Source organism: Lepidochelys kempii, chromosome 7 (assembly GCF_965140265.1).
Source record: "Lepidochelys kempii isolate rLepKem1 chromosome 7, rLepKem1.hap2, whole genome shotgun sequence".
NCBI classification, from domain to species: Eukaryota; Metazoa; Chordata; order Testudines; family Cheloniidae; genus Lepidochelys; species Lepidochelys kempii.
In genome coordinates, this window is record NC_133262.1 from 53,458,122 (window position 1) to 53,480,844 (window position 22,723).

The following is a 22,723-nucleotide window of genomic DNA, read 5'->3' on the forward strand; positions in this document are numbered from 1 at the left end:
AAACAGATAAATGGATACAACTGCAAGCCAACTGGGGCCAACATACAAAGTCAATGATATTACCCCAGTTATTGCACCAACTGGTGAGTAGAGAGACAGCAGTGAAGCATGGGGAAAAGACAGGTCTGGCCTGGGAAGCCATAGGAGAATAGTGAGAAGGTTGAAGCCCCAAGAAACTACAGCTAGAGATGTGCTCATCTTTCTGGCTTTCCCTGACTTGAGCATTGTGGGAGGTTGGCTTCTGTCTAGGTTGGCTTCTGTCTGTCTAATCAGCATAGCAGATCTGAGCATGTTATAATCACCACATACAGACATCACTTACTTTGATTAGCTTCCACCCTCATGGTGTTTGGGAGTGGCTTGTCTGTGAATACATTTAGTACCAACTTGCAGAAGAGAACTGAGAGGCTATTGAAGAAAGCCACCCGAGTTTGTCTGAAACTCTATCGTTTAAATAAATAAACCCCCAGCAGTGGTTACACTTTAACCATGTATGGAAGTTTTTCAAGACTTGAGTCATTAAATTCTACTGAGAATAAAAACTTGGCAAATAGAAAAGAAAAGCATTTTAAACTGCTCTCTAGAAAACCGCCCCCCTTGCTCCCCTTGGTGTTATAGATGAACTGCCATGGGTATGCAGCAGGGGATTCTGGTTCTTTAGACAAGTCTATAAACTTAAATCATATCCAACATGTACAAAAGCAGTGAGAATACAAATTATCACACTAAAAAATGTGGGAAACTTTTTGATCTTATTAAAAAGCCTTTTAAAGTGGTAGCCTTGTATGTAATCTACAGATGAACTTCCTGCAAAATGTTCCACCCCTGCCAAAACCCATGGTATTTTTGGATAGTTTATTGTTTACAAACCCTCAGCCTCAGTTTGTGTGGGACACTGATCTATTCCCATTTATAGAAGTAGCTGATCACATGAAAAGCCCTACTAGATTTTAAAGTCACACTCCTCTCTTAAAGCACATGCCTTTTTGGGGAGAACATTTATGGCAGGTTTCCTCTTCCCTATGAAAAGCAGACGTTTTAGAGTAAACAACACTTTGAGGAAAGATCCAGGATGTATTAAATATTGTGTGGGAACTTCAACAAGGACATGACATCACCTGCTGTCTCCAGTGCAAACATGTGGGACTAAACAGGGTCAGTTTCCTATTCTTGATTATACTAGTAAAGTATTTAAACAAGCTGTCTTAGACAAAACAAAATATCAATGGAATTATGTATTTTTTAATTCAGCTATACACAGATTTACTAATGAAATAATTGTCTGGAGCCCATGTAAAAATCAACCTTGCTGGTGAGGATTGGATTGAAAACCCTTTAATATATCCCCAAATCCTGTTGGCAGTGAGAAGCATTGCAAATGAACGTGATGTAAGATGGTGTTTCCTTTCTAATGATAATTCTCTAAGGCTGGGGATTTTCAAAGTAGCCTATGGGCAGGACTGACCTACAGGATGGAGCACTGGGCTGGGACGCGGGAGACCTGGCTTCTATTCCTGGCTCAGCCAGTTTGGGGGTGGAAGCTCCCTGTGCATGGGAGGCAAAGGGATAGCAGGGGAGTGAGGGGAGCAAGTATGACAGAGTTGGGGAGGACAACCAGCTCCTGGCTGGGAAGGGGCAGCCCGGTAGTTCCCACAGTCATTCCTACGATAGTTCCTGGGCAGCTGGTGGCCTGTGCCCTGTGCTCCCCCAGTCCCTCCTTGGCAGCTGGCATCCTGTACACCAATGCCTCCCTTCCCCCATCCAGGTGCCAGTACCCTGTCCCATTCTCCACCCCGCCTCAGCAGCTAGTGTATATGCTCCTCCTTCTCCCCTGTGGTGGGTGTCTCCATTAGGATCCAGGTGGCTTAAAGGCAGAACCAAGCTGCATTGGGGACCCCTATCCACTCCCTCGTGGCCAGCCCGATCTTGTGCACTGGGGTGGCTGCTCCAGCCCTTCTCTGGATCCCGTTCTTGTCTCTCCCCTCCTTCCCCCCCATGTGTGCAGGGGGAACATATCTGGGTCCTCCTCACACTGCAGAAAACATTGAAGGGATGGAAACCTAGATCTGCCCCCACAGTGTTTTCATTGCAGGGTGCTAGAACCCCTTACCCCCTGGTTCCACTGCCACTGCTGCCACGGACCTGCTGGTTGACCTGGGCAAGTCACTTCCCCACTCTGTGACTGAGTTTCCCTATCTGTAGAATGGGGATAACAATACTGACCTCCTTTGTAAAGCACATCGAGATCTGCTGATGAAATGTGCTAGATAAGAGTTAGGCATTGATTATTACTGCATTTCAATGGGAGCTGAGCACCTAACTCCCTGATGCCACTTTGACAGTATCAGACTAAATCTATTCTGATCTAACCATAAAGATGCTTGAAAAGTGCTTGTGAGACCCAAACCACAAACCCTATAGCCCCAGGAACATCAGCTATCAGCACTGTGGCCAGATACCACTCTTATTTACTCCAGCGTCAATCCAGAGTAACTCTGCTGACTTCAAATGGAATTATGCCCGATTTTAGTTACACCAGTGTAAACCCAAACTATGGCCCTGATCTTGCACCCTTATCTGTGTAGGTGAATCCTGGAGAACATCCCATTTTCAAACACTTATACATATAATAGACCATATTTTCTATTTGACTGCGCCTCCTCTTCTTACCACGTAGAACACCACTGATTTGCTGCTACTTCTTTATTTTTCTTCATTCTACATCAATCTTTTTTCTGCCAGTACAGTTGATTGTCATGGAAATGATTATTACGTCACACAGAAAAGATCAGGACACTGAATGTGACGTAAGCATTCAAAGAATTTTTAAACATACAACAAAGGTGACTTCAGCATTGCAGTGAGCACAGGTTTGGATCCTAAGGCAGCAACCTGGGAGGGTTTTGATTTGTCATAGAAATAGGCTTCAGAGGTCTATTTAAACTTCGTGAAAGCCTACTAAGTCCTTCTAGCGTTATGACAGATTCCTATGCATAATTCTTGGAAGTCTGATCCCAACCAAGTCAGGGACTGGATGGGATTTCTTGTGTTGTAGGACATCCCTGGATTCTGGGCTTTGGGGAGTCTTTAAAGAATCCAGATGGAACCAGCTGATTTTAATGGGATCTACAAATAAGTGTTCAGGTAAGTTAAAACTTAGTCATGTGCTAAATATTACTCCAGCCTGCTTAGTAGGGCACATAAATCTGTATTTATCTCCATTGCTGTTTACCTTTAAAAAAAAAAAATCTACGCTCCCACACAAGAGGATATAAAAACCCTGAAAAAACTGATCTTTATTAATTATTATTATTATTATTATTAATCTCACAGCAGCCCCTAGAGGCTCCTCAAGTCTGGGGCTCCATTGTGCTAGGGCTGTATAAACACATAGTAAGAGATAGTCCTGGCCCTGAGCCATTTACAGTCTACCCAGACCAGGCAGACAGAGGAAGGGTTAGTACCCCTGTTTTACTGATGGGGAACCGAGGCACAGAGAGATGACATGACTTGCCTGAGGTCAGACAGGAAGTCTGTGGCAAAGCTGGAAAATAAACGCAGAGTTCCAGTCCAGTGCCTTAGCCACACAGCTATCCTTCCTCCTTGTCACAGGGTGGGCTGGCCCGTTAAGGAGGCTGGGCTCAGCCCCGTGTGTGCCTAGTTATCTGCCTCCCAGGTGATGGGTTTGGGCATGACATGACAGCAGCCCCTGGGTGATGTCATCTATAAGAGGGAGCATGTACAGTCATGGAGGAGGGATTCTGCAAGGACTGGAAGGATCCCCTGCAGAAGAGCCAGGTGGATGGCAAAATGTGCTGGGAAGTCTGGGGAGAAGGCCTAGAAAACAGCCAGAAACAGCTGAGGCCAGACCAGCAGCTAGGAAAGAGCTGTGGGAGGTCTTGCCACAGAGCTGGAGTGGGACTGACAGAGGTCCCCTGCCCAGAGAGAGCTGACAACTGAAGTCTTGAGACTTGAATGAGAGAGGAGCCCTGAAAAAGGGATCAAGTGGACTTGTCAAGCCCTGATACAGGGTAACAGGGGAGCCCTGGATGAGGGCTAACAAGGACACACTGAATGAAGGTGAAAAGACTTTGTTTTCTTGAACTTTCTGTTTACGCCAGGGAGGGAGGCCTGTGGCCAAATCATCTAGCAGTTCTGGAATCCACCCTTTTGAGAGGAAACTGAGGCTCAGAGCACTAGGTACCAAATAATCTTGTCACATTGCCTAACTTTTGTCACTTTTCTAACTCAGTGGTTAGAAAAACAGTCGAGTGTCTCCTCAGGCACACGCACCCAATAAAGCCCTCAGAGGGGGATTCCTCTTCATTTAGAACCAGTTAGCTCGTGAGATATTTTCAATGATAAATAACAACAGAAAATAAGCCTTTACTGATTTAAGAATGGAAATTGTGTATATTACAGATACCTAATGGAAACATTTAGAGCAAAGGCAGTCATGAAACACACATGGCGAGATCCTTAGCGACAATCCAGATCACATGCATCCGATGAAGTGAGCTGTAGCTCACGAAAGCTTATGCTCAAATAAATTGGTTAGTCTCTAAGGTGCCACAAGTACTCCTTTTCTTTTTGCAAATACAGACTAACAAGGCTGTTACTCTGAAACCTGTCATGAATGCAAAGGCGCTTTTAGCCACTTTTGCAGCTATTTGATCCTTGAGCCAATGTAACTTAAGCCTTGTCTTCACTACAAAAAAAGGCATGCTCTTAACTCATGGTAAAATCCCAGTGAAGATTGAAGTAGTTTGTAGTTTCCACATGAGTTAGTACGTTACATTAAAGCCTATAGGGCGTTCCTGGGGTTTAACCTGACCTGCTAACTTGCATGAAAATAACAAACTGCCTCCTGTTACTTTGAGCTAGATAACCAAGTGAAGATCACTTTTATTTTTTCCTAGTGAAGACAAAGACTTAGAGCAGCCTCCAGGCCGCTCTGTGTGATACATGGGGCCTATGATCCCAAGGAGCTATTCCAGCAGCTGAGAATTCCTGGACTGCAAGGTCAGCATGGTCATGTCTCCTGTAGACTAGGAGCTGGGAAGTGTTGGATTAGAGCTGGACATGTGCACTCTATGCCAGCCAAAGATGGGGGAAATCTTACTTTGGCAGGTCCACCGGGCTGCCAGCGGCTTTCTGTTGGCAGAGCAGCGCAAGACAGGCAGAACAGGGCTGAGGATCCAGCCCAGAGTTCTAATTTCAGAGTCAATGAAAGTATTAAACACAAGCCACATATATGATTTTAAACCTGAAGAGTCAAAAATCTGCTCAGTCACGTGGGTGTAAATCACTGAATCTGGAATCACTGAATTCAGAGGAATTACTCAGGATGTAACCAAGAGCAGAATCTAGCCTTAATACTCTTTAAATAACTTAACCCTGCTATGAGTAATAGATGTGAACCACCAAGCTGGGTCTTGCCATCAGGGGGAGGGATAGCTCAGTGGTTTGAGCATTGGCCTGCTAAACCCAGGATTGTGAGTTCAATCCTTGAGGTGGCCATTTAGGCACCTGGGGCAAAAATTGGGGATTGGTCCTGGTTTGAGCAGGGGGTTGGACTAGATAACCTACTGAGGTCCCTTCCAACCCTGATATTCTATGATTCAGGATATAGCTGTGAAGTTCAGAACCAGATTTGATGTTCAAGGATGTTTGGATTCCTGATTTGGTTTCAGCTGCTATTTTCTATCAACTTGGGACAGTAACTTTAGCAAAATATTTGAAAAACAAATGACTTAAATGGCTACAAATTGAGCTCCTCTTGCTTCCCTGTGTTGTACAATATTCTTCAGAGGCAAATGCTGTTATCTAGCTTGTAAATAGTAAGGTTTCCCTTCTATTGCTAATAATTAACTTGCATTTGCAGTTACATACAAGAGAGGATCTGTTGTACTTTTGATTTGTGGAGGTTCACTTAGGGAAATTTAACAGAGCTGCCTCCTTGAGAATGGCACCAGCCAGGAATGTAGTTCTAACAAAGTATTTCAGCAGACCATTAAAAATAACAAAACAAAAACAAAAAAACCCCAACAACCTGCTACAAGAATCCTCCAGCAAAACGTAACAGTAGTTTTTTTTTTTTTTTTTTTTGGGCTGCTTCCCAGTATTCATGGGGGAATTCTGCTATTTGCTGAGTTTAGCGAATGCAATCTAGCACTGAAGGAAAACCAGCAAAAAGGAACACCACTTTCACCATTTTCTCAGTTCTGTTTAGCATCAGAAAGTACTTAAAGGAATGGGAAATTTTCTGGTTGCTATAAAGTTGAATTAAAATCCAAAAAGCAGTGGCTCTCAGCACATATAAGACAGACTGATTAGACAAGTGATCAACGCATACAGGATAAAAATCACTCAGCACAGTCAGAAACAATCTAACAGAAGGTAGAGCTTAACTTTTAAAGTCTATTCCCTTTGGAAACAAGGTCAATAATGCTTAATATATCACTTTTAGTGTTTACAATGTAAAGAAAAATCAACATATTCCACTATATTTCCCGCACAATGACAACACTGCATTTATATAGATCCTTTCAAACCAAGATCTCAAAGCACTTTACAAAGATGGATCAGGATTATAAATCATACAGAAAAGATGTTTACAGGGAACATAATGCAGTAGTTCAAACAGAATCTACCTCCAAAATCAACAGAGACTCCAAAATTATTTATGCTGGAAAACCTAAAAAAAGACGACTGCAAAGATTTTAAATTTTCAGAAGTTTATATACTTACTTTGTGAGGCTAAACGCACATCAGACTGAAATCCAGGGAAATCAAAAAAAGCTTGTACCAAAGAACTTAACCAGCCAAGAACATGATGAAGCCCTTTCTTTGAACTGTCCAGCTAGAGGTATTTACTCATTTCACACAGGCAAAAAGCATGACACACTAGCAAAGCCTTTTACGTGGGGGTGCCAGAGGGGGAAACCCTTCCCCGATGGCTTTAGTTCAGCCCACTCATTAAAATACAAAGTGAAAACAGCTGCTGTAGGAAGGAAAAGGATGTCCAGGCTTTTTCTTCTTAAATTCCTTGGGTATAAAATGGTTCATTGTGGAATTCCAGTAGGCAGAAAAATCCAGTGGTTTTAAGGCTTTGTTTTATAGTCTCAATCACCCTCTGTACTGGGTTGTAGAAACTGTATCTAAGTAATCTCAAAAATGAGTTAAGTGTAACATCCTGGACTGGATTGGAAACAATTTTCATTCTAAAAAAAATAAAGTATTAGGGAAAATATGAACCTAAAACATCTCCCCATCCCAAATGATTTTCTCCAAATGTGTTACAAGCGTGTGTGCTTTTTCAAACTACATCCACATGAAATATAACACTTGACCTGTCTATAGGGTCTGCCAGCCAGAGCGCGCCAAGCACACTACAAAGGTCAATTAATGCATACAAATACTTAAAACTGATAAGTGCTTTTCATCCATGGACCTTACTGCACTTTAGCTTCACAATGCCCCTAAGCAGCTGTCAGTATCAGTATGCCCATTTAACAAAGGTTACCAGCAAAAATGTCAAAAGATGCTCAGAGAGGCAAAGTGGGTGAAGTAGTATCTTTTATTGGACCAAAATCTATTGGTGAGAGAGACAAACTTTCGCACTACACAGAGCTCTTCTTCAAGACCTGATGCTCAAAAGTAGAGACCTGCAAATCTGCGGCTATCCACTTTAAATCCGTGGGATCCAAACCCAGCATCCAAAATTAGCGGCCACTTTTAGAAATTTGGCTTTCAGTGACTATGGGTATTTCTACACTGCAATCCGAAGTGTGACTGCAGCACAGGTAGACATACCTGTGTTAGCACAGCTAATAGCAGTGAAGACACAGCAGCATGGGGCTTCAGGACAGTCTAGGAATGCAATATGTCTCCAGGGTTCCTGGCGTGCTCGGACAGCCCACGCTGATGCCTTTGATGCCACAACTATTATTAGCTGCACTAGCACAGGGTATGTCTACCCAAGTTACAATCACACTTCCTGCTGCTGTCAGGAAAAGGGCCAGGCCAGGGATGAGAATATAACTCAGAGGCCCAGTCCTGCAAACACCTATGCCCATGAGTAATTGCATTCATGTCGGCAGTCCCATTAAAGCAAATGGGATTGTCTGCATGAATAAAGTTACTCATGTGTATGCGTGTTTGCAGGATCAGACCGGAGGAGTCCTGGTTTAACTACTAGACCACATTCGCTCTCTGCCTGTTATTCTATATGTTAACATATTTTGCCAGTGAAATCTGTACTTGTAACAAAATTATTTTAAATACTTACATGCCTTTTTATATTATCAAATGGTATTTTACAGTCTACAGTAGGTAGACAATGGCTCATTAATGGTTGTTCCCCTGCAGCAATTAGGTAATAGGTGTGTAAAAAGATTATTCTTTTTAAAATAAAAGACATTGAAAAAAAAATCCATGTAAAGAGATCAAGCATTCAATATATTACAAAATCCAAAGGCATGGCTGCCCATTAGCTCTGTTGGTTCAACAGCTGGTATTAATTATTAGTTAGAAATAAGATGCATTTATGCAAAATGAGGCAATCTACTGGATTTATTCACCATGGTTGTGAGAAAAGCGACCACCAATTCCCCTACTGATTCTGAACTGGCTGGTTTCATAGCTGTACTTTCGTGTGTGCTTAATGTTTCCTGCAGGTCTGAAAAAGTATGCAAAATATTTCAGTGCAGGGCCTTTGTATGGAAGTAATAGGAAATAAATGTCTCCCTTAAGGACTCTAGCTAGTACAGAACAGGGAGTTGGCCTTGATTCATAGATTCCTGGGCCAGAAGGGACAACTGTGATCATCTAATCTGACCTCCTGCACAGCACAGGCCACAGAGCTGCCCCCGCAATAATTCCTAGAGCAGAGCAGCAGTCAAAAAAACGAACAGAATGTTGGGTATCATTAGGAAAGGGATAGATAAGACAGAAAATATTATATTGCACCTATATAAAATCATGGTACACCTGCATCTTGAATACTGTGTGAAGATGCAGTCACTCCATCTAAAAAAAGATATATTGGAATTGGAAAAGGTTCAGAAAAGGGCAACAAAAATTATTAGGGATATGGAACAGCTACCACATGAGGGGAGAGATTAATAAGATTGGAACTTTTCAGCTTGGAAAAGAGACGACTTAGGAGGATATGACAGAGGTGTATGAAATCATGACTGGTGTGGAGAAAGCAAATAAGAAAGTGTTATTTACTCCTTCTCATAACAGAAGAACTAGGGGTCATCAAATGAAATTAATAGGCAACAGGTTGAAAACAAACAACAGGAAGTATTTTTTCCGACCACACATAGTTAATCTGTGGAACTCCTTGCCAGAGGATGTTGTGAAGGCCCAGACTGTAACAGGGTTCAAAAAAAGAACTAGATAAGTTCATGGCGGATAGGTCCATCAATGGCTATTAGCCAAGATGGGCAGGGATGGTGTCCCTAGCTTCTGTTTGCCAGAAGCTGGGAGTGGGCAACAGGGGATGGATCACTTGATGACTACCTGTTCTGTTCATTCCCTCTGGCATTGGCCACTGTCGGAAGACAGGATACTAGGCTGGATGGACCTTTGGTGTGACCCAGTATGGCCATTCTTATGTCAACCTGGATTTAAAAATTGTCAGTGATGGAGACTCCACCACAACCTTGGTAAATTGTTCCAATGATTAATTACCCTCATTGTTAAAAATATGTACCTTATTTCCAGGCTGAATTTGATGACAGCAGGGATTTGTGGGTGGGAAGAGTTGAGATCCTTAAACATTTTTGAAAATGGGTGCTGATTGATAAATTATTTTTCAGTTTTTCTATTTCCAAAGAAAAGGTCCATCCACACTTGAATGGAAGGATCCAAGCTAGAGATCTATACTGTTCTCCTTGTTATTTTTTTCACATAAAAAAAAGAAATTCTGATTCCATATCTGCCAGTTCATTTCTTTAAGCTGTAAAGGAGCCTGACAAAGAGGAACCTGGAGTTCATAAATCCTAAATGGGCTAGGACCACACTGGTATGGCTCCACAGCAACAGGGAGATGTCATTCCCAGCTCAGGTAGACATACCTGTGCTAGCTTTGCTCCAGCAAGTGCCTACAAATAGCGGTGCAGCCACAGGTGTGGCTCAGGCTAGCCACCCAAGTACAGTTCTGCCCAGCCCCCAACATACCTACTCAGGTGACTAGACCTCATGCCCTTCAAGCAACAGCTGTGATCCCTAAAAGCAGGTGAGTGGCATCCCCACTGGTTTAAAACAGAAGGTGTTGCTGGATGGACATTTTCTGCAAAGGGCTTTACACGTAGGTCTGAAATATCCCTTTGGGAAACTCTGGGCACTTCAGAGCCATCCATGTTAGCAATGGTGGGAGCACTAGGATAGACAAGGCTCCACCTCCTAGCCTGGAACCACAGAATCCCCTTCCCCTCCCCAATCATGGGAGCAGGAAGACAGTATGACTCTGAGGTTCTTCCTCCACTGTCTTTCCATCCATCCATCCATCCTCTGCCTCTTTTCTCCTTCCCCCCTCCCAAATAATCACAGTGAGAAAAAATGCAGAATGAACAGCATCTTCGAACACCGCTTGACACATTCTCTTTTCTTTGGGATTTCTCTGCCTTCTCTCTTCTAACTCATGGCTGTGAACATGCTTTGGGATCTTTCTTTTTTTTAATGACAGGATACACTGTAAATCTCAAAGAGGAATCGCGAGGGGCTCAGGGGAAATGCCATAATTTTTTTCCTCAGCTGCAGCCAATCTTTTAAAATTAAAGCTCTTATGGTTTGCAAGTCAGAAGGCATTAAAGAAATGACTGATGGGGAAGTTTCTAGGAAGTCACATACATCAAGTGCAATGGTAATGTAGATATCCAAACAACTGCCAAGGGGCACTCAGATATTCCATTTATTACACCAGTGAGAGTTCAACAAACTCATGTGAAACACTGCAAGAGGCTTTCTATTATAAGCAGCAATTGCACTTTGTGCAGCAACCTTGTTGAGATCTCCTATGCTAAAGCAAAAAGGGAACAGGTCAGTAATTGAGGACTCCTAAATGATGGAAGAATCACCAGATTCAGTTATCAGAGTAGCAGCCATGTTAGTCTGTATCCGCAAAAAGAAAAGGAGTACTAGTGGCACCTTAGAGACTAACAAATTCAGTTAGTGACAACTTCCTTTGAACCAGTGCTCCTGCAGAGAGCCTCTTAACATTGTGTGGGATATATTTTGGATGTAAAATACACCCCTCCCCTCAGCCATCACCATGGCAGCTGAAGGCCTGGTCACATAGACTTTAGCATGGATTGAGGACACTCTTAAACCATTTCAATAAACCAATTTATTTCAGCAGCTAATGCCAGTGCAGCGCCTCACAAATAGGTTCATTTCGTGCTCTGAAGCACTCCTGAGACAGATCAAGAGCAATAGTTATATGCAGGCAAGTCGTTGGGACTCTGATGTGCCACCTGCACTATTCAGTTTGCACACCCTCTGAGGCATGCTTGTGCTTCCTGAGAGTAGTCAGTCCAGTCTGGCCAAAGCTGAGATTACAGTACAGCCACACTCCATCTCCCAGTAGATAAGGCATCATTGCATTGAGAGCCTGGTCCAAAGCTCACTGAACTCCAGGAAAAGGCTCCCAGTGATGTCCGTGGGCATTGGGTTGGGCCCTGAGAGGAGTTTGTACTATTGCAGTTTGTTGAGCGCTGTTTGCCATTGGGGCTAACCCATTCCCCTCACCATTAAATAAATCAGCATTTGTATTTACATGGCCTGGACACTGGATCCCTAGAGGTGTGGAGGGTGGTATTATTATAAACTCCATGATCTGAACTCTCATGCACTAGATGATTGTAAGATGCCACAATCCTGACTGAAGAACAGAGAGAAAAGAATCCAAGACCCAATTCAGCCTAAAGAGATCCCAAGGATTAGTCACTTAAGAAAATGTAGTCAGAAGCTTGTGCTGGGACACTGCTGTGTGCCCAAGCAGTATATGGTAGGGTTTACCTTGTTGAGTGTAAAGTCCTCGGGTTCCTTTGCACTGGTAGAGTGCTACGCACATCTATGGTGCCATACAAATGACTAGAGCTGCTCGAAGTTTTTGACCAAACAAAACTTTCCTAACAAAAACGGGGAGGGGGAAGCATCATTGAAAACACATTTTTGTGTGTGAAAACAGCATTTGGTGTTTTGGGGGTTTTATTTGATTTTTGAAAAGGTAATTTTGGAATGAAGCCAAATCAGTTTTTATTTTGTTTCACCTCAAATTAATTGTTTTGGAAAACCAATAAGCTTCAGTTTGGGGATTTTGGTTGGTTTCTTCCTTTATAGGTCTAGAAAACTGTAATGCCTCTACATTTTCAGGTACCACCACTTAACAAATATCCACAAGCACAAATAGTAGCCCCAAAGAGGCAAGCCAATCACAACCCTGCTTTTTAAGCTAAGCATCTGCAGTCTAGTCCTGTGTTTACCTGTTCACCATGAAATATTCAGGTATTCCTTTGGATGTCCATCCAACAGAATTCTACCACAGTGTTACATTTACACTGCACCCTTCTAAACCAAAGGAGTCCTTCTGCAATAGAGAGACAAAGACAAACCCCAACTCTTACAAATAAATTCAACCGGATCTATAAGATCCCTATAGAGCAGACAAGACCTCAAATTTTCAGGTTTATATCAAGAGACCCATAAACTGCATGGAACTTTATGGGCCAGATCCTCAGCTGGTATAGACCAATCACTGAAGTAAATGGAGCTATGTGGATTGACACCAGCCTACATCTACCTCAGAAAGCTGAAGGTCTGACACAGCTCTACCAAGAATCAAACCTGTGGTTGCATAAACTCTAGATGTTCCAAATCTGATGCTCGGGCCATTACACCATCCCTTTCAGTCAACCCCCTTTGAAAGAACACTGTGTTGAGAGAATCTTCTCCTTCCAATCAAGTGAAACTTTCTGCTACTAATGATGCCTTTATTCTCGTCCCCAAAGTGCACCCCACCAACTTTGAAAAAAAAAATCCCAATCAAACCAATAACAACGTAGCACATCAATAGATTCAGTACATTTTCCATCTGTGAATGGTTTCTTTCAATTCCCATGGAAGGCATCCCAGCACGGAAGCTCCTCACAGAATTATTATGGAAATAACAGAGCGAGTTTCACTATAATAGTTTGATCACAGTAATGCCTATTTTGCACCTCACGGTTTGAGGTGAAAAAAAGGCATTATAGAAAGAAAGAAGTTCTATCCAGATGGCAATTATGGTCTGAAGCATAGAAAGGCTCCCCACAAGATCAAAGGGCAGGAAAGACAATTGGATATAGTGCATGAATTTTATTAGGGCTGTCAAGTGATTAAAAAAATTAATCACGCAATTAATTGCGCTGTTAAACAATAATAGAATACCATTTATTTAAATATATTTGATGTTTTCTACATTTTCAAATATATTGATTTCAGTTACAACACAGAATACAAAGCATACAGTGCTCACTTTATATTTATTTTTGATTACAAGTATTTGTACTGTAAAAAACAAAAGAAATAGTATTTTTCAATTCACCTAATACTAGTACTGTAGTGCAATGTCTTTATCATGAAAGTTGAACTTACAGATGTAGAATTAAGTTAAAAAAAACTGCATTCAAAAATAAAACATTGTAAAATTTTAGATCCTGCAGGTCCGCTCAGTCTTACTTCTTGTTCAGCCAATCGCTCAGACAAACAAGTTTGGTTACATTTTCAGGAGATAATGCTGCCCACTTCTTGTTTACAATGTCACCTGAAAGTGAGAACAGGCGTTCACATGGCACTATATTTATGTGCCAGATGCGCTAAAGATTCATATATCTCTTTGTGCTTCAATCACCATTCCAGGGGACATGAGTCTATGCTGATGACAAGTTCTGCTTGATAACAATCCAAAGCAGTGCGGACTGACTGGTGTTCAGTTTCATTATCTGAGTCAGATGCCACCAGCAGAAGGTTGATTTTCTTTTTTGGTGATTCAGTTTCTGTAGTTTCCGCATCGGAGTGTTGCTCTTTTAAGACTTCTGAAAGCATGCTCTACACTTCATCCCTGTCAGATTTTGGAAGGCACTTCAGGTTCTTAAACCTTGGGTTGAGTGCTGTAGCTATCTTTTGAAATCTCACATTGATACCTGTAAGGGGACTCGCTGGGGCTCGTCCCTCTGTGGGGTGGTGGGGCACCACACCGCCTCGCTACACCCTCTCTGCTGGGTTGGGGAATACCCAGTCTATGGCCCAGACCTTCAGGCAGGGCCCTGCAAACAGTACAATATAAGCCAGAGCCCTGGGTCAGGGCGGGACAGCAAACAAACAAACAAAGTCAGAAGCTCAGGCCCTCAGGCAAGGACTGAGCAAATAGTTCAACAGCAAACCCCAAGCTCCTGGCTTTGATCCACCAGGGAGAGGGGGAGACTGCTACCCGCAAGGTGGGTGGCAGGGGGGACACAGGCCCACCCACTCCACTGCGTCCCAGCCCAGGACCCAAGCAGCGGCAGAAGACCCGCTGCTGTGTCAGTGGGGATCCTGCCCGCAACACACTGACATTGGCTCTGGCAGCGCTGCAGCCAGACTAGGGTCAGCTGCCCCTGGGCTACTTCTGGACTCCCCCTCGTAGGATACCTACGTCAGGGTGGTGTCCTTGGAGGGTTCCAGCACCATGGGTTCCTCCGGGTAGCTGGCAAGGGGTAGGCTTGGCAGCTCTTCTGGGTAGCCAGCGATGGGTAGGCTTGGCAGCTCCTTCATGCACCGGTCGGCATTAGGCATTGGCCAGTCCGGACAGTCTTCGAGTCGGCCGTGGATTGCCGGGGTCTCCCAAGCCGGAGCCAGGCCACAGGTGTCTGGCCTCTCCGGTGGCTGCCGCCCAAGTGAGTTCTGGGGTTGGGCTTTTATACCTCCTGTCCTGCACCTTGACCTCTGGGGGGGCGGGCCAAGGATCCACTGGCTCCACTCACTTTGGTGTCTGGGGAGGTTCTTCCCTCTGCGGGGTGGTGGGGCACCACACCACCTCGTTACAGTACCTTCTTTGCGTTTTGTCAAATCTGCAGTGAAACTATTCTTAAAATGAACAACATATGCTGGGTCATCATCCAAGCTGCTATAGCATGAAATATTTGTCAGAATGTGGGTAAAATAGAGCAGTGGACATACAATTCTCCCCCAGGGAATTCAGTCACATATTCAATTAACACACATTTTTAACGAGCATCATCAGCATGGAAGCGTGTCCTCTGGAATGGTGGCCGAAGCATGAAGGGGCATATGAATGTTTAGTATGTCTGACACATAAATATCTTGCAAATGCCTGTTCTCACTTTCTGGTGACATCGTAAAAAAGAAGCGGGCAGCATGATCTCCTGTAAATGTAAACAAATTTGTTTGTCTTAGCGGTTGGCTGAACAAGAAGTAGGACTGAGTAGATTTGTAGGCTCTGAAGTTTTACATTGTTTTGTTTTTTGAGTGCAGCCACATAACAAAAAAAAGTCTACATTTGTAAGCTGTACTTTCACAGCAAAGAGAATGCATTACACTACTTGTATGAGGTGAATTGAAAAAAACAGTCGACTGTTTCTTTTGTTTATCATTTTTACAAGGCAAATATTTATAATAAAAAACAATATACACTTTGATTTCAATTACAACACAGAATACAATGTATATGAAAATGTAGTAAAACATACAACATATTTAATAAATTTTAATTGGTATTCTATTGTTTAATAGTGTGATTAAAACAGTGATTAATCACGATTAATTTTTTTTTGAGTTAATTGCGTGAGTTAACTGCGATTAATCGACAGCCCTAGATTTTATCCCAACTCCTTCTCTTTAATACATACTTTATGGCATCTAAAGACTGATCTATGGGCTAGACCTATGAGTAATCCAATCTCTAGGCAGAATGTGGGAGTTAGAGTTAGATCCAAAGCTCACAGAGGTCAATAAAGAGTCCTGACACTGATTTCAGTGGGATTTGGATCAGGCTCTAAAGCACAAAGGGCAAGAAAATTAGGAAGCCAGATATTTGGCAGACTCCTTTTAGCAGTCTAAGAGCTCATCTACACAGCACATTAGCAGTGCCTGCATCGATGCACAAAGCACTGCATCGTGGGTAGCTATCCCAAAGTGCAACTTGCCGCAGTGTGTTTTGGGAAGTTTGTGCAATGCCTCATGGGACCAAAACATTGTTGCAGGGGAGAATGGGAACATTGCATAGGCATCCCATGATGCACTGTGCTCAACGGCAAACAACCCAGTGGTTTTCACACTATGACATACACCATAGCCCCAGAAGCATGGAGCCTGCTTAGTAGTGCATTCTTGCTCTGAGCATCTCCAACACCTCGCACCTTCCCCTGCAGTATTTCCAGAGCCAAAGTAGGGTCTGCCGCGATGTGCTGCAAACAGCCCTGCTGCAAGCCATTGAAAAAAACAATTCACAGTTGCTGCTGGCAGTCACAGAGCAGCTGCACTCTGTTGAGCGCCGTTTCTGGTCCCGTGAAACAAGCACTGACTGGTGGGATCGCATCGTTTTGCAGGTATGGGATAACGAGCAGTGGCTGCAGAAATTTTGAATGCAGAAGGCCATCTTCCAAGAACTTTGTGCAGAGCTTTCCCCTGCCCTGCAGTTCAGAAACACAAAAATGAGAGCTGCTCTGACAGCGGAGAAGTGAGTGGCGATCGCTAATTGGAAGCTTGCAACGCCAGACAGTTACCTGTCAGCAGGGAATCAGTTTGGAGTAGGTAAACCAACCGTGGGAGCTGCTGTGCTCCAAATGTGCAGGGCCATGAGTCGACTTCTGCTATGAAGGGTAGTGAGTCTGGGAAATGTGCAGGACATAGTGGATGGTTTTGCCACGGTGGGGTTTCCTGAATTGCGGTGGGGAGATAGATGGCACGCATATCCCCATCTTGGCACCAGAACACCTTGCCAAAGAGTACATAAACCAAAAGGGATACTTTTCAATGGTGTTGAAAAGCACTGGTGGATCACAGGGGGCGTTTCACCGACATCAACATAGGATGGTCAGGAAAGGTTCATGACGCACGCATCTTTAGGAACTCGGGTCTGTTCAAAAAGCTGCAATCCAGGTTAATTTGGGTTTGAATAGAGACTGGGAGTGGCTGGGTCATTACACATATTGAATCTATTTCCCCATGTGAAGTATCCTCACACCTTTTTGTCAACCGTCTAAATGGGCCATCTTGATTATCACTACAAAAGTTTTTTTCTCCTGCTGATAATAGCTCATCTGAATTAATTTGCCTTTTACAGTTTGTATGGCAACTTCCACCTTCTCTGTATGGATATATATCTTCTTACTATATGTTCCATTCTATGCATCCAATGAAGTGGGCTGTAGCCCATGAAAGCTCATGCTCTAATAAATTGGTTAGTCTCTAAGGTGCCACAAGTCCTCCTGTTCTTTTTGCGGATACAGACTAACACGGCTGCTGCTCTGAAACAGGCAGACAAAAGTAACAGCTGCAATTGCTTTAATATTCCTGGGACTAGATCCAGCTGGCTGTTGGAGAAGAAAAGGGTCATAGTGCCTGTGTTCTTTTGGAGATGGCTTGCATCCCCCGACAGGAACAGTACCAGTACACAGTCGCAGCACTCAGGAAAACATAGGGACTGCAATTGTGCCCCCTTGCATGCCCATGAGAGCTAGTCACTGCTAGGCTCTTAACAACCAAACTAGAGCAGGTATATCTCAGCAGGGACAAATAATTCACAGTCCTTTAAAGTCCAGCCTATATGCAAAGAAAATGAATTACCGTGTTAGATGACTGGTACAAGACCAGCAGTGTTCGGAAGAGGGGGTATCTTCCCCTTTTGCACACCCAGGATTTCACACTCAGTAAACACATTCAGGAAGGACTTAGTGTGGGTTCTGGGACTGAGTCACAAGTGCCTAATGGGAGCACGAGTTGTCATGTGACCCCAGCTGTGATAGCTTGATAACTGCCCCTTTGGTGTCCTGTTCCTACAGTGTTGTATGTGGAACAAGTTACTGAGCGGAGCCCAACAGCCCACAACAGAAATTTCTATGGAAACTGCTACCCATTCTCTCTCCATGCACTGCACTGAAAGTACACTGCTACCCAACACTAGTGCTGCTCTCCACTGGGTCCTTGCACTAGGGTGACTGTGCAAAGACCTCCACACAGGGAAGGGCATCTCTTTAGGGGAGAAATCATTTAAAAGGACACCTTTAAATGTACAAGCCACACTACATATTTTATAAGCAACAGTACTTGGAAGAAAATGTCTGGTCTGGTGCTGGATGCAGGGTCTGATGCTGGACGCAATGATCTCTCCATGAGGAGAAGTTGTAGCTGAATGTCCCGGTCATTTCTGGCCCTGGCAGTCAGGTTGTGGCAATGGGTACACTTCTGTGGGACATGTCCCTCTCCCAGGCAATGGATGAACTGTGGGTAACCGTCAGTTACTGGGAAGGCATCCTAGCAGGAAATGCACCTCTTCAGCTTGGAAGATCCAGGCACAACGGTGAGGGAGAAAGCTTCCCAGTCTGGAAGGGCAGGAAGCAGGAAAATGAAGTCCTAAGCTATGAGCTAACAAGGAGGGTAAGTAGGAAGGAAAAATTAAGGTTTTTTTGTTTTTTGTTTTAATAGAGAGAGAACAAGAAAAGGAAAGAAGTAACTACTAAACTACACTAAAACTAACAGGTCAGGCACTATCTAACAGGTCAAAGGAGACGCAGGCTGTGCTGTGGATTCAGTCCCAGACCATAGGCAGTAGAGAAGGAACTGGGGGGAGCAGTCAGACCGCATAGTGCTACATATACATGACTCTCACAGCGTGAGATGGGGAGGTGCACATGTGCGGTCCAACGGGCACTGCTGATGAAGATCCTCCAATCCCAAGAGCAGGGGGCGCTGCCGCGCCTACAGGGGCATCACTGGAAGAACAGTACTTTCAAGTTCAAATTAGCTCGTATTCATTTACATGGCCCAACAGTGCCACATTTTTACAATAAACCAGAGGGGGTTTCTTCATCCAGAAAATTTGGTTACAAGGATGCAAAGCAAAAAATAGTCAATTTAGTATTTGGTGCCTCACAGATATGGCAGCCAATGACAACTGTGTACGTAGATCTGAAGACAGAACTTGGCCCTTCACATGTATGACAGCTCACGAGTCAGAATTGGTTTGGTCAAGGAGCCTACACAGAAGCAACTAAAATAACTAACCTTCCTGTGGAAACCTCAGCCCCCACCTTCTTATATCTATTTTGGTTCCCCTCTAGTTCATTCTAACTGTAAGAGGCTCTGACTCAGACATAATGAGAATCATTCACCTTAATTCTAGCACTGAAGAGATTTATGAAATCTTGTACACTTAGAGGAGTGTGTGAAATGATGAACTGCTGAGCCTCAGGGGAAAAAAAGAGCTCTTTCAGATCTCTGATCAGGGTCAAACTAAACATTGAGACTTAAAAATAACAAATAAATCCACGTGAAGACAAAGGTCTATTGTATGTTGCTCACTCCTCCAGAACAACCCACAGCAGGGTGAGTGTTACATGGAAAAACTCAGTGCAATTTCACTCTAGCATTCTCAGCTCTTTTCTTCTGTTGATGGTGAGGGCTGCGGACAAAGAGAAAAAAGATTTGGGTGCCTACAAATAGGCAGTAGGGGATACTGTCTTCCAAATGCACAGATTGCCACAGTTTCTTACAGAAATCCCATGAACCTAGGAACACTAGAGCAGAGGCACAGTCCACTGCAAGCTACTCCCTCCTCACTCCACCCCATAGCTCACAAAGGAGCTGTGCTGCTAGAAGGTGCCACTAAAGATGGATGAGAGGAGAATTAGGGCGTAGTGGGAGTTCCAACTAGAATGCTCCAGGCTTGCCAGGGTATGACAGTCCAGAAAGCAGATTCCCCTGACTCTACCCCTCCTCTTTGGGAGGGAGAAAAAGTATGTCCTTCCTCTCTCTACTTACCAGCTCGACTTGACCAATGTTCCCTTATGAAAATATACGTAGAGTTCAATAGGAAATGCTAACTGTGTATAGGCTTTTCAGACCATCCTCCAGAATTGTACAGAAAATGATATCCATGCTACAGGATTCTATAGGAAGGCTCAGAACAATCTATAGAAAGGGTCCCATTCTCTGTTAAATTCTGCTGGGTTTTTAACAGTAAATTCTAGAGAAACTTGTTAATTTTCTATTAAACCTTATTGGTTTAACCCTATTACATTATATGGGATGCTGTATTAACTTTTATTTTCAATAAGGGTATTTGATTGAGTCTTAGCTCTTCCAAGCAACAGAGCCGGTTGGAGTAAAGATTGGTCTTAAACCCGTGAACATCAGTTTCTTCTTTATTTAATTGCCATAACTTTAGTTCCAGAGCCTCTGGAAGAGCTTCCAGCCCTGCAGGCAATTCTCTCTGCACACACTGCTTAGGATCTCAAACTCCTGCAAAGGAAATGCACAAGTATGAATTCAGAACTCAACAACCATGGGAGCTCTGCCTATGGAGGTGTAGTGAGGCAGAGTGGCCTCTGTCTAGGTTCCTTCTGCACTCTGAACTCTAGGGTACAGATGTGGAGACCTGCATGAAAGACCCCCTAAGCTTATTCTTACCAGCTTAGGTTAAAAACTTCCCCAAGGTATAAACTTTGCCTTGTCCTTGAACCGGATGCTGCCACCACCAAGTGTTTTAAATGAAGAACAGGGAAAGAGCCCACTTGGAGATGTCTTCCCCCAAAATATCCCCTCAAGCCCTACACCCCCTTTCCTTGGGAAGGTTTGATAAGAATCCTAACCAATTTGTACAGGTGAACACAGACCCAAACCCTTGGATCTTAAGACCAATGAAAAGCAATCAGGTTCTTAAAGGAAGGATTTTAATTAAAGAAAAGGTAAAAGAATCACCTCTGTAAAATCAGGATGGTAAATGCCTTAAAGGGTAATCAGCTTCAAAACATAGAGAATCCCTCTAGACAAAACCTTAAGTTACAAAAAGACACAAAAACAGGAATATACATTCCATCCAGCACAGCTTATTTTACCAGCCATTAAACAAAAGGAAATCTAACGCATTTCTAGCTAGATTACTTACTAACTTAACAGGAGTTGTAAGGCTGCATTCCTGATCTGTTCCCAGCAAAAGCATAGAATATAGAATAGAATATCAGGGTTGGAAGGGACCTCAGGAGGTCATCTAGTCCAACCCCCTGCTCAAAAGCAGGACCCATACCCAATTAAATCATCCCAGCCAGGGCTTTGTCAAGCCTGACCTTAAAAACTTCTAAGGAAGGAGATTCCACCACCTCCGTAGGCAACGCATTCCAGCGTTTCACCACCCTCCTAGTGAAAAAGTTTTTCCTAATATCCAATCTAAACCTCCCCCACTGCAACTTGAGACCATTACTCCTTGTCCTGTCCTCTTCCACCACTGAGAATAGTCTAGAACCATCCTCTCTGGAACTACCTCTCAGGTAGTTGAAAGCAGCTATCAAATCCCCCCTCATTCTTCTCTTCTGCAGACTAAACAATCCCAGTTCCCTCAGCCTCTCCTCATAAGTCATGTGTTCCAGACCCCTAATCATTTTTGTTGCCCTTCGCTGGACTCTCTCCAATTTATCCACATCCTTCTTGCAGTGTGGGGCCCAAAACTGGACACAGTAATCCAGATGAGGCCTCACCAATGTCGAAAAGAGGGGGACGATCACGTCCCTCAATCTGCTCGCTATGCCCCTACTTATACATCCCAAAATGCCACTGGCCTTCTTGGCAACAAGGGCACACTGCTGGCTCATATCCAGCTTCTCATCCACTGTCACCCCTAGGTCCTTTTCCGCAGAACTGCTGCCTAGCCATTCGGTCCCTAGTCTGTAGCTGTGCATTGGGTTCTTCCGTCCTAAGTGCAGGACCCTGCACTTATCCTTATTGAACCACATCAGATTTCTTTTGGCCCAATCCTCCAATTTGTCTAGGTCCCTCTGTATCCTATCCCTGCCCTCCAGCGTATCTACCACTCCTCCCAGTTTAGTATCATCCACAAATTTGCTGAGAGTGCAATCCACACCATCCTCCAGATCATTTATGAAGATATTGAACAAAACCGGCCCCAGGACCGACCCCTGGGGCACTCCACTTGATACCGGCTGCCAACTAGACATGGAGCCATTGATCACTACCCGTTGAGCCCGACAATCTAGCCAACTTTCTACCCACCTTATAGTGCATTCATCCAGCCCATACTTCCTTAACTTGCTGACAAGAATACTGTGGGAGACCGTGTCAAAAGCTTTGCTAAAGTCAAGAAACAATACATCCACTGCTTTTCCTTCATCCACAGAACCAGTAATCGATTCATAGAAGGCAATTAGATTAGTCAGGCAAGCTGGTCGCCTGCCATACTTACTATTTTTTCGACACATCGGGATGGTTTGTCCCTGTAACCTCAACAGGGATTCCTTGAAATACAGCTAGCTCTCCTGGACTCCTTTCCCCTTCATGTTAGTCCCCCAGGGGATCCTACCCATCGGTTCCCTGAGGGAGTCGAAGTCTGCTTTCCTGAAGTCCAGGGTCCGTATCCTGCTGCTTACCTTTCTTCCCTGTGCCAGGATCCTGAACTCAACCAACTCATGGTCACTGCCTCCCAGATTCCCATCCACTTTTGCTT

At 43.8% G+C, this 22,723-nt stretch overlaps 1 protein-coding gene across 50 annotated transcripts in view; it reads right to left on the bottom strand.

Annotated features, from left to right (window-relative positions):
• SORBS1 (sorbin and SH3 domain containing 1) overlaps nt 1-22,723 on the bottom strand; it is a 263,699-nt gene that overhangs the window by 164,210 nt on the left and 76,766 nt on the right. The window contains exon 1 of one of the 50 annotated variants that reach the window (XM_073352768.1): nt 6,751-6,977. The exons of the other annotated variants lie outside the window; for them this stretch is intronic. The gene's annotated coding sequence lies outside the window, so the exon portion shown is untranslated. Of the gene's footprint in view, nt 1-6,750; nt 6,978-22,723 lie in introns of those variants that run through there. 50 annotated transcript variants of the gene reach the window in all.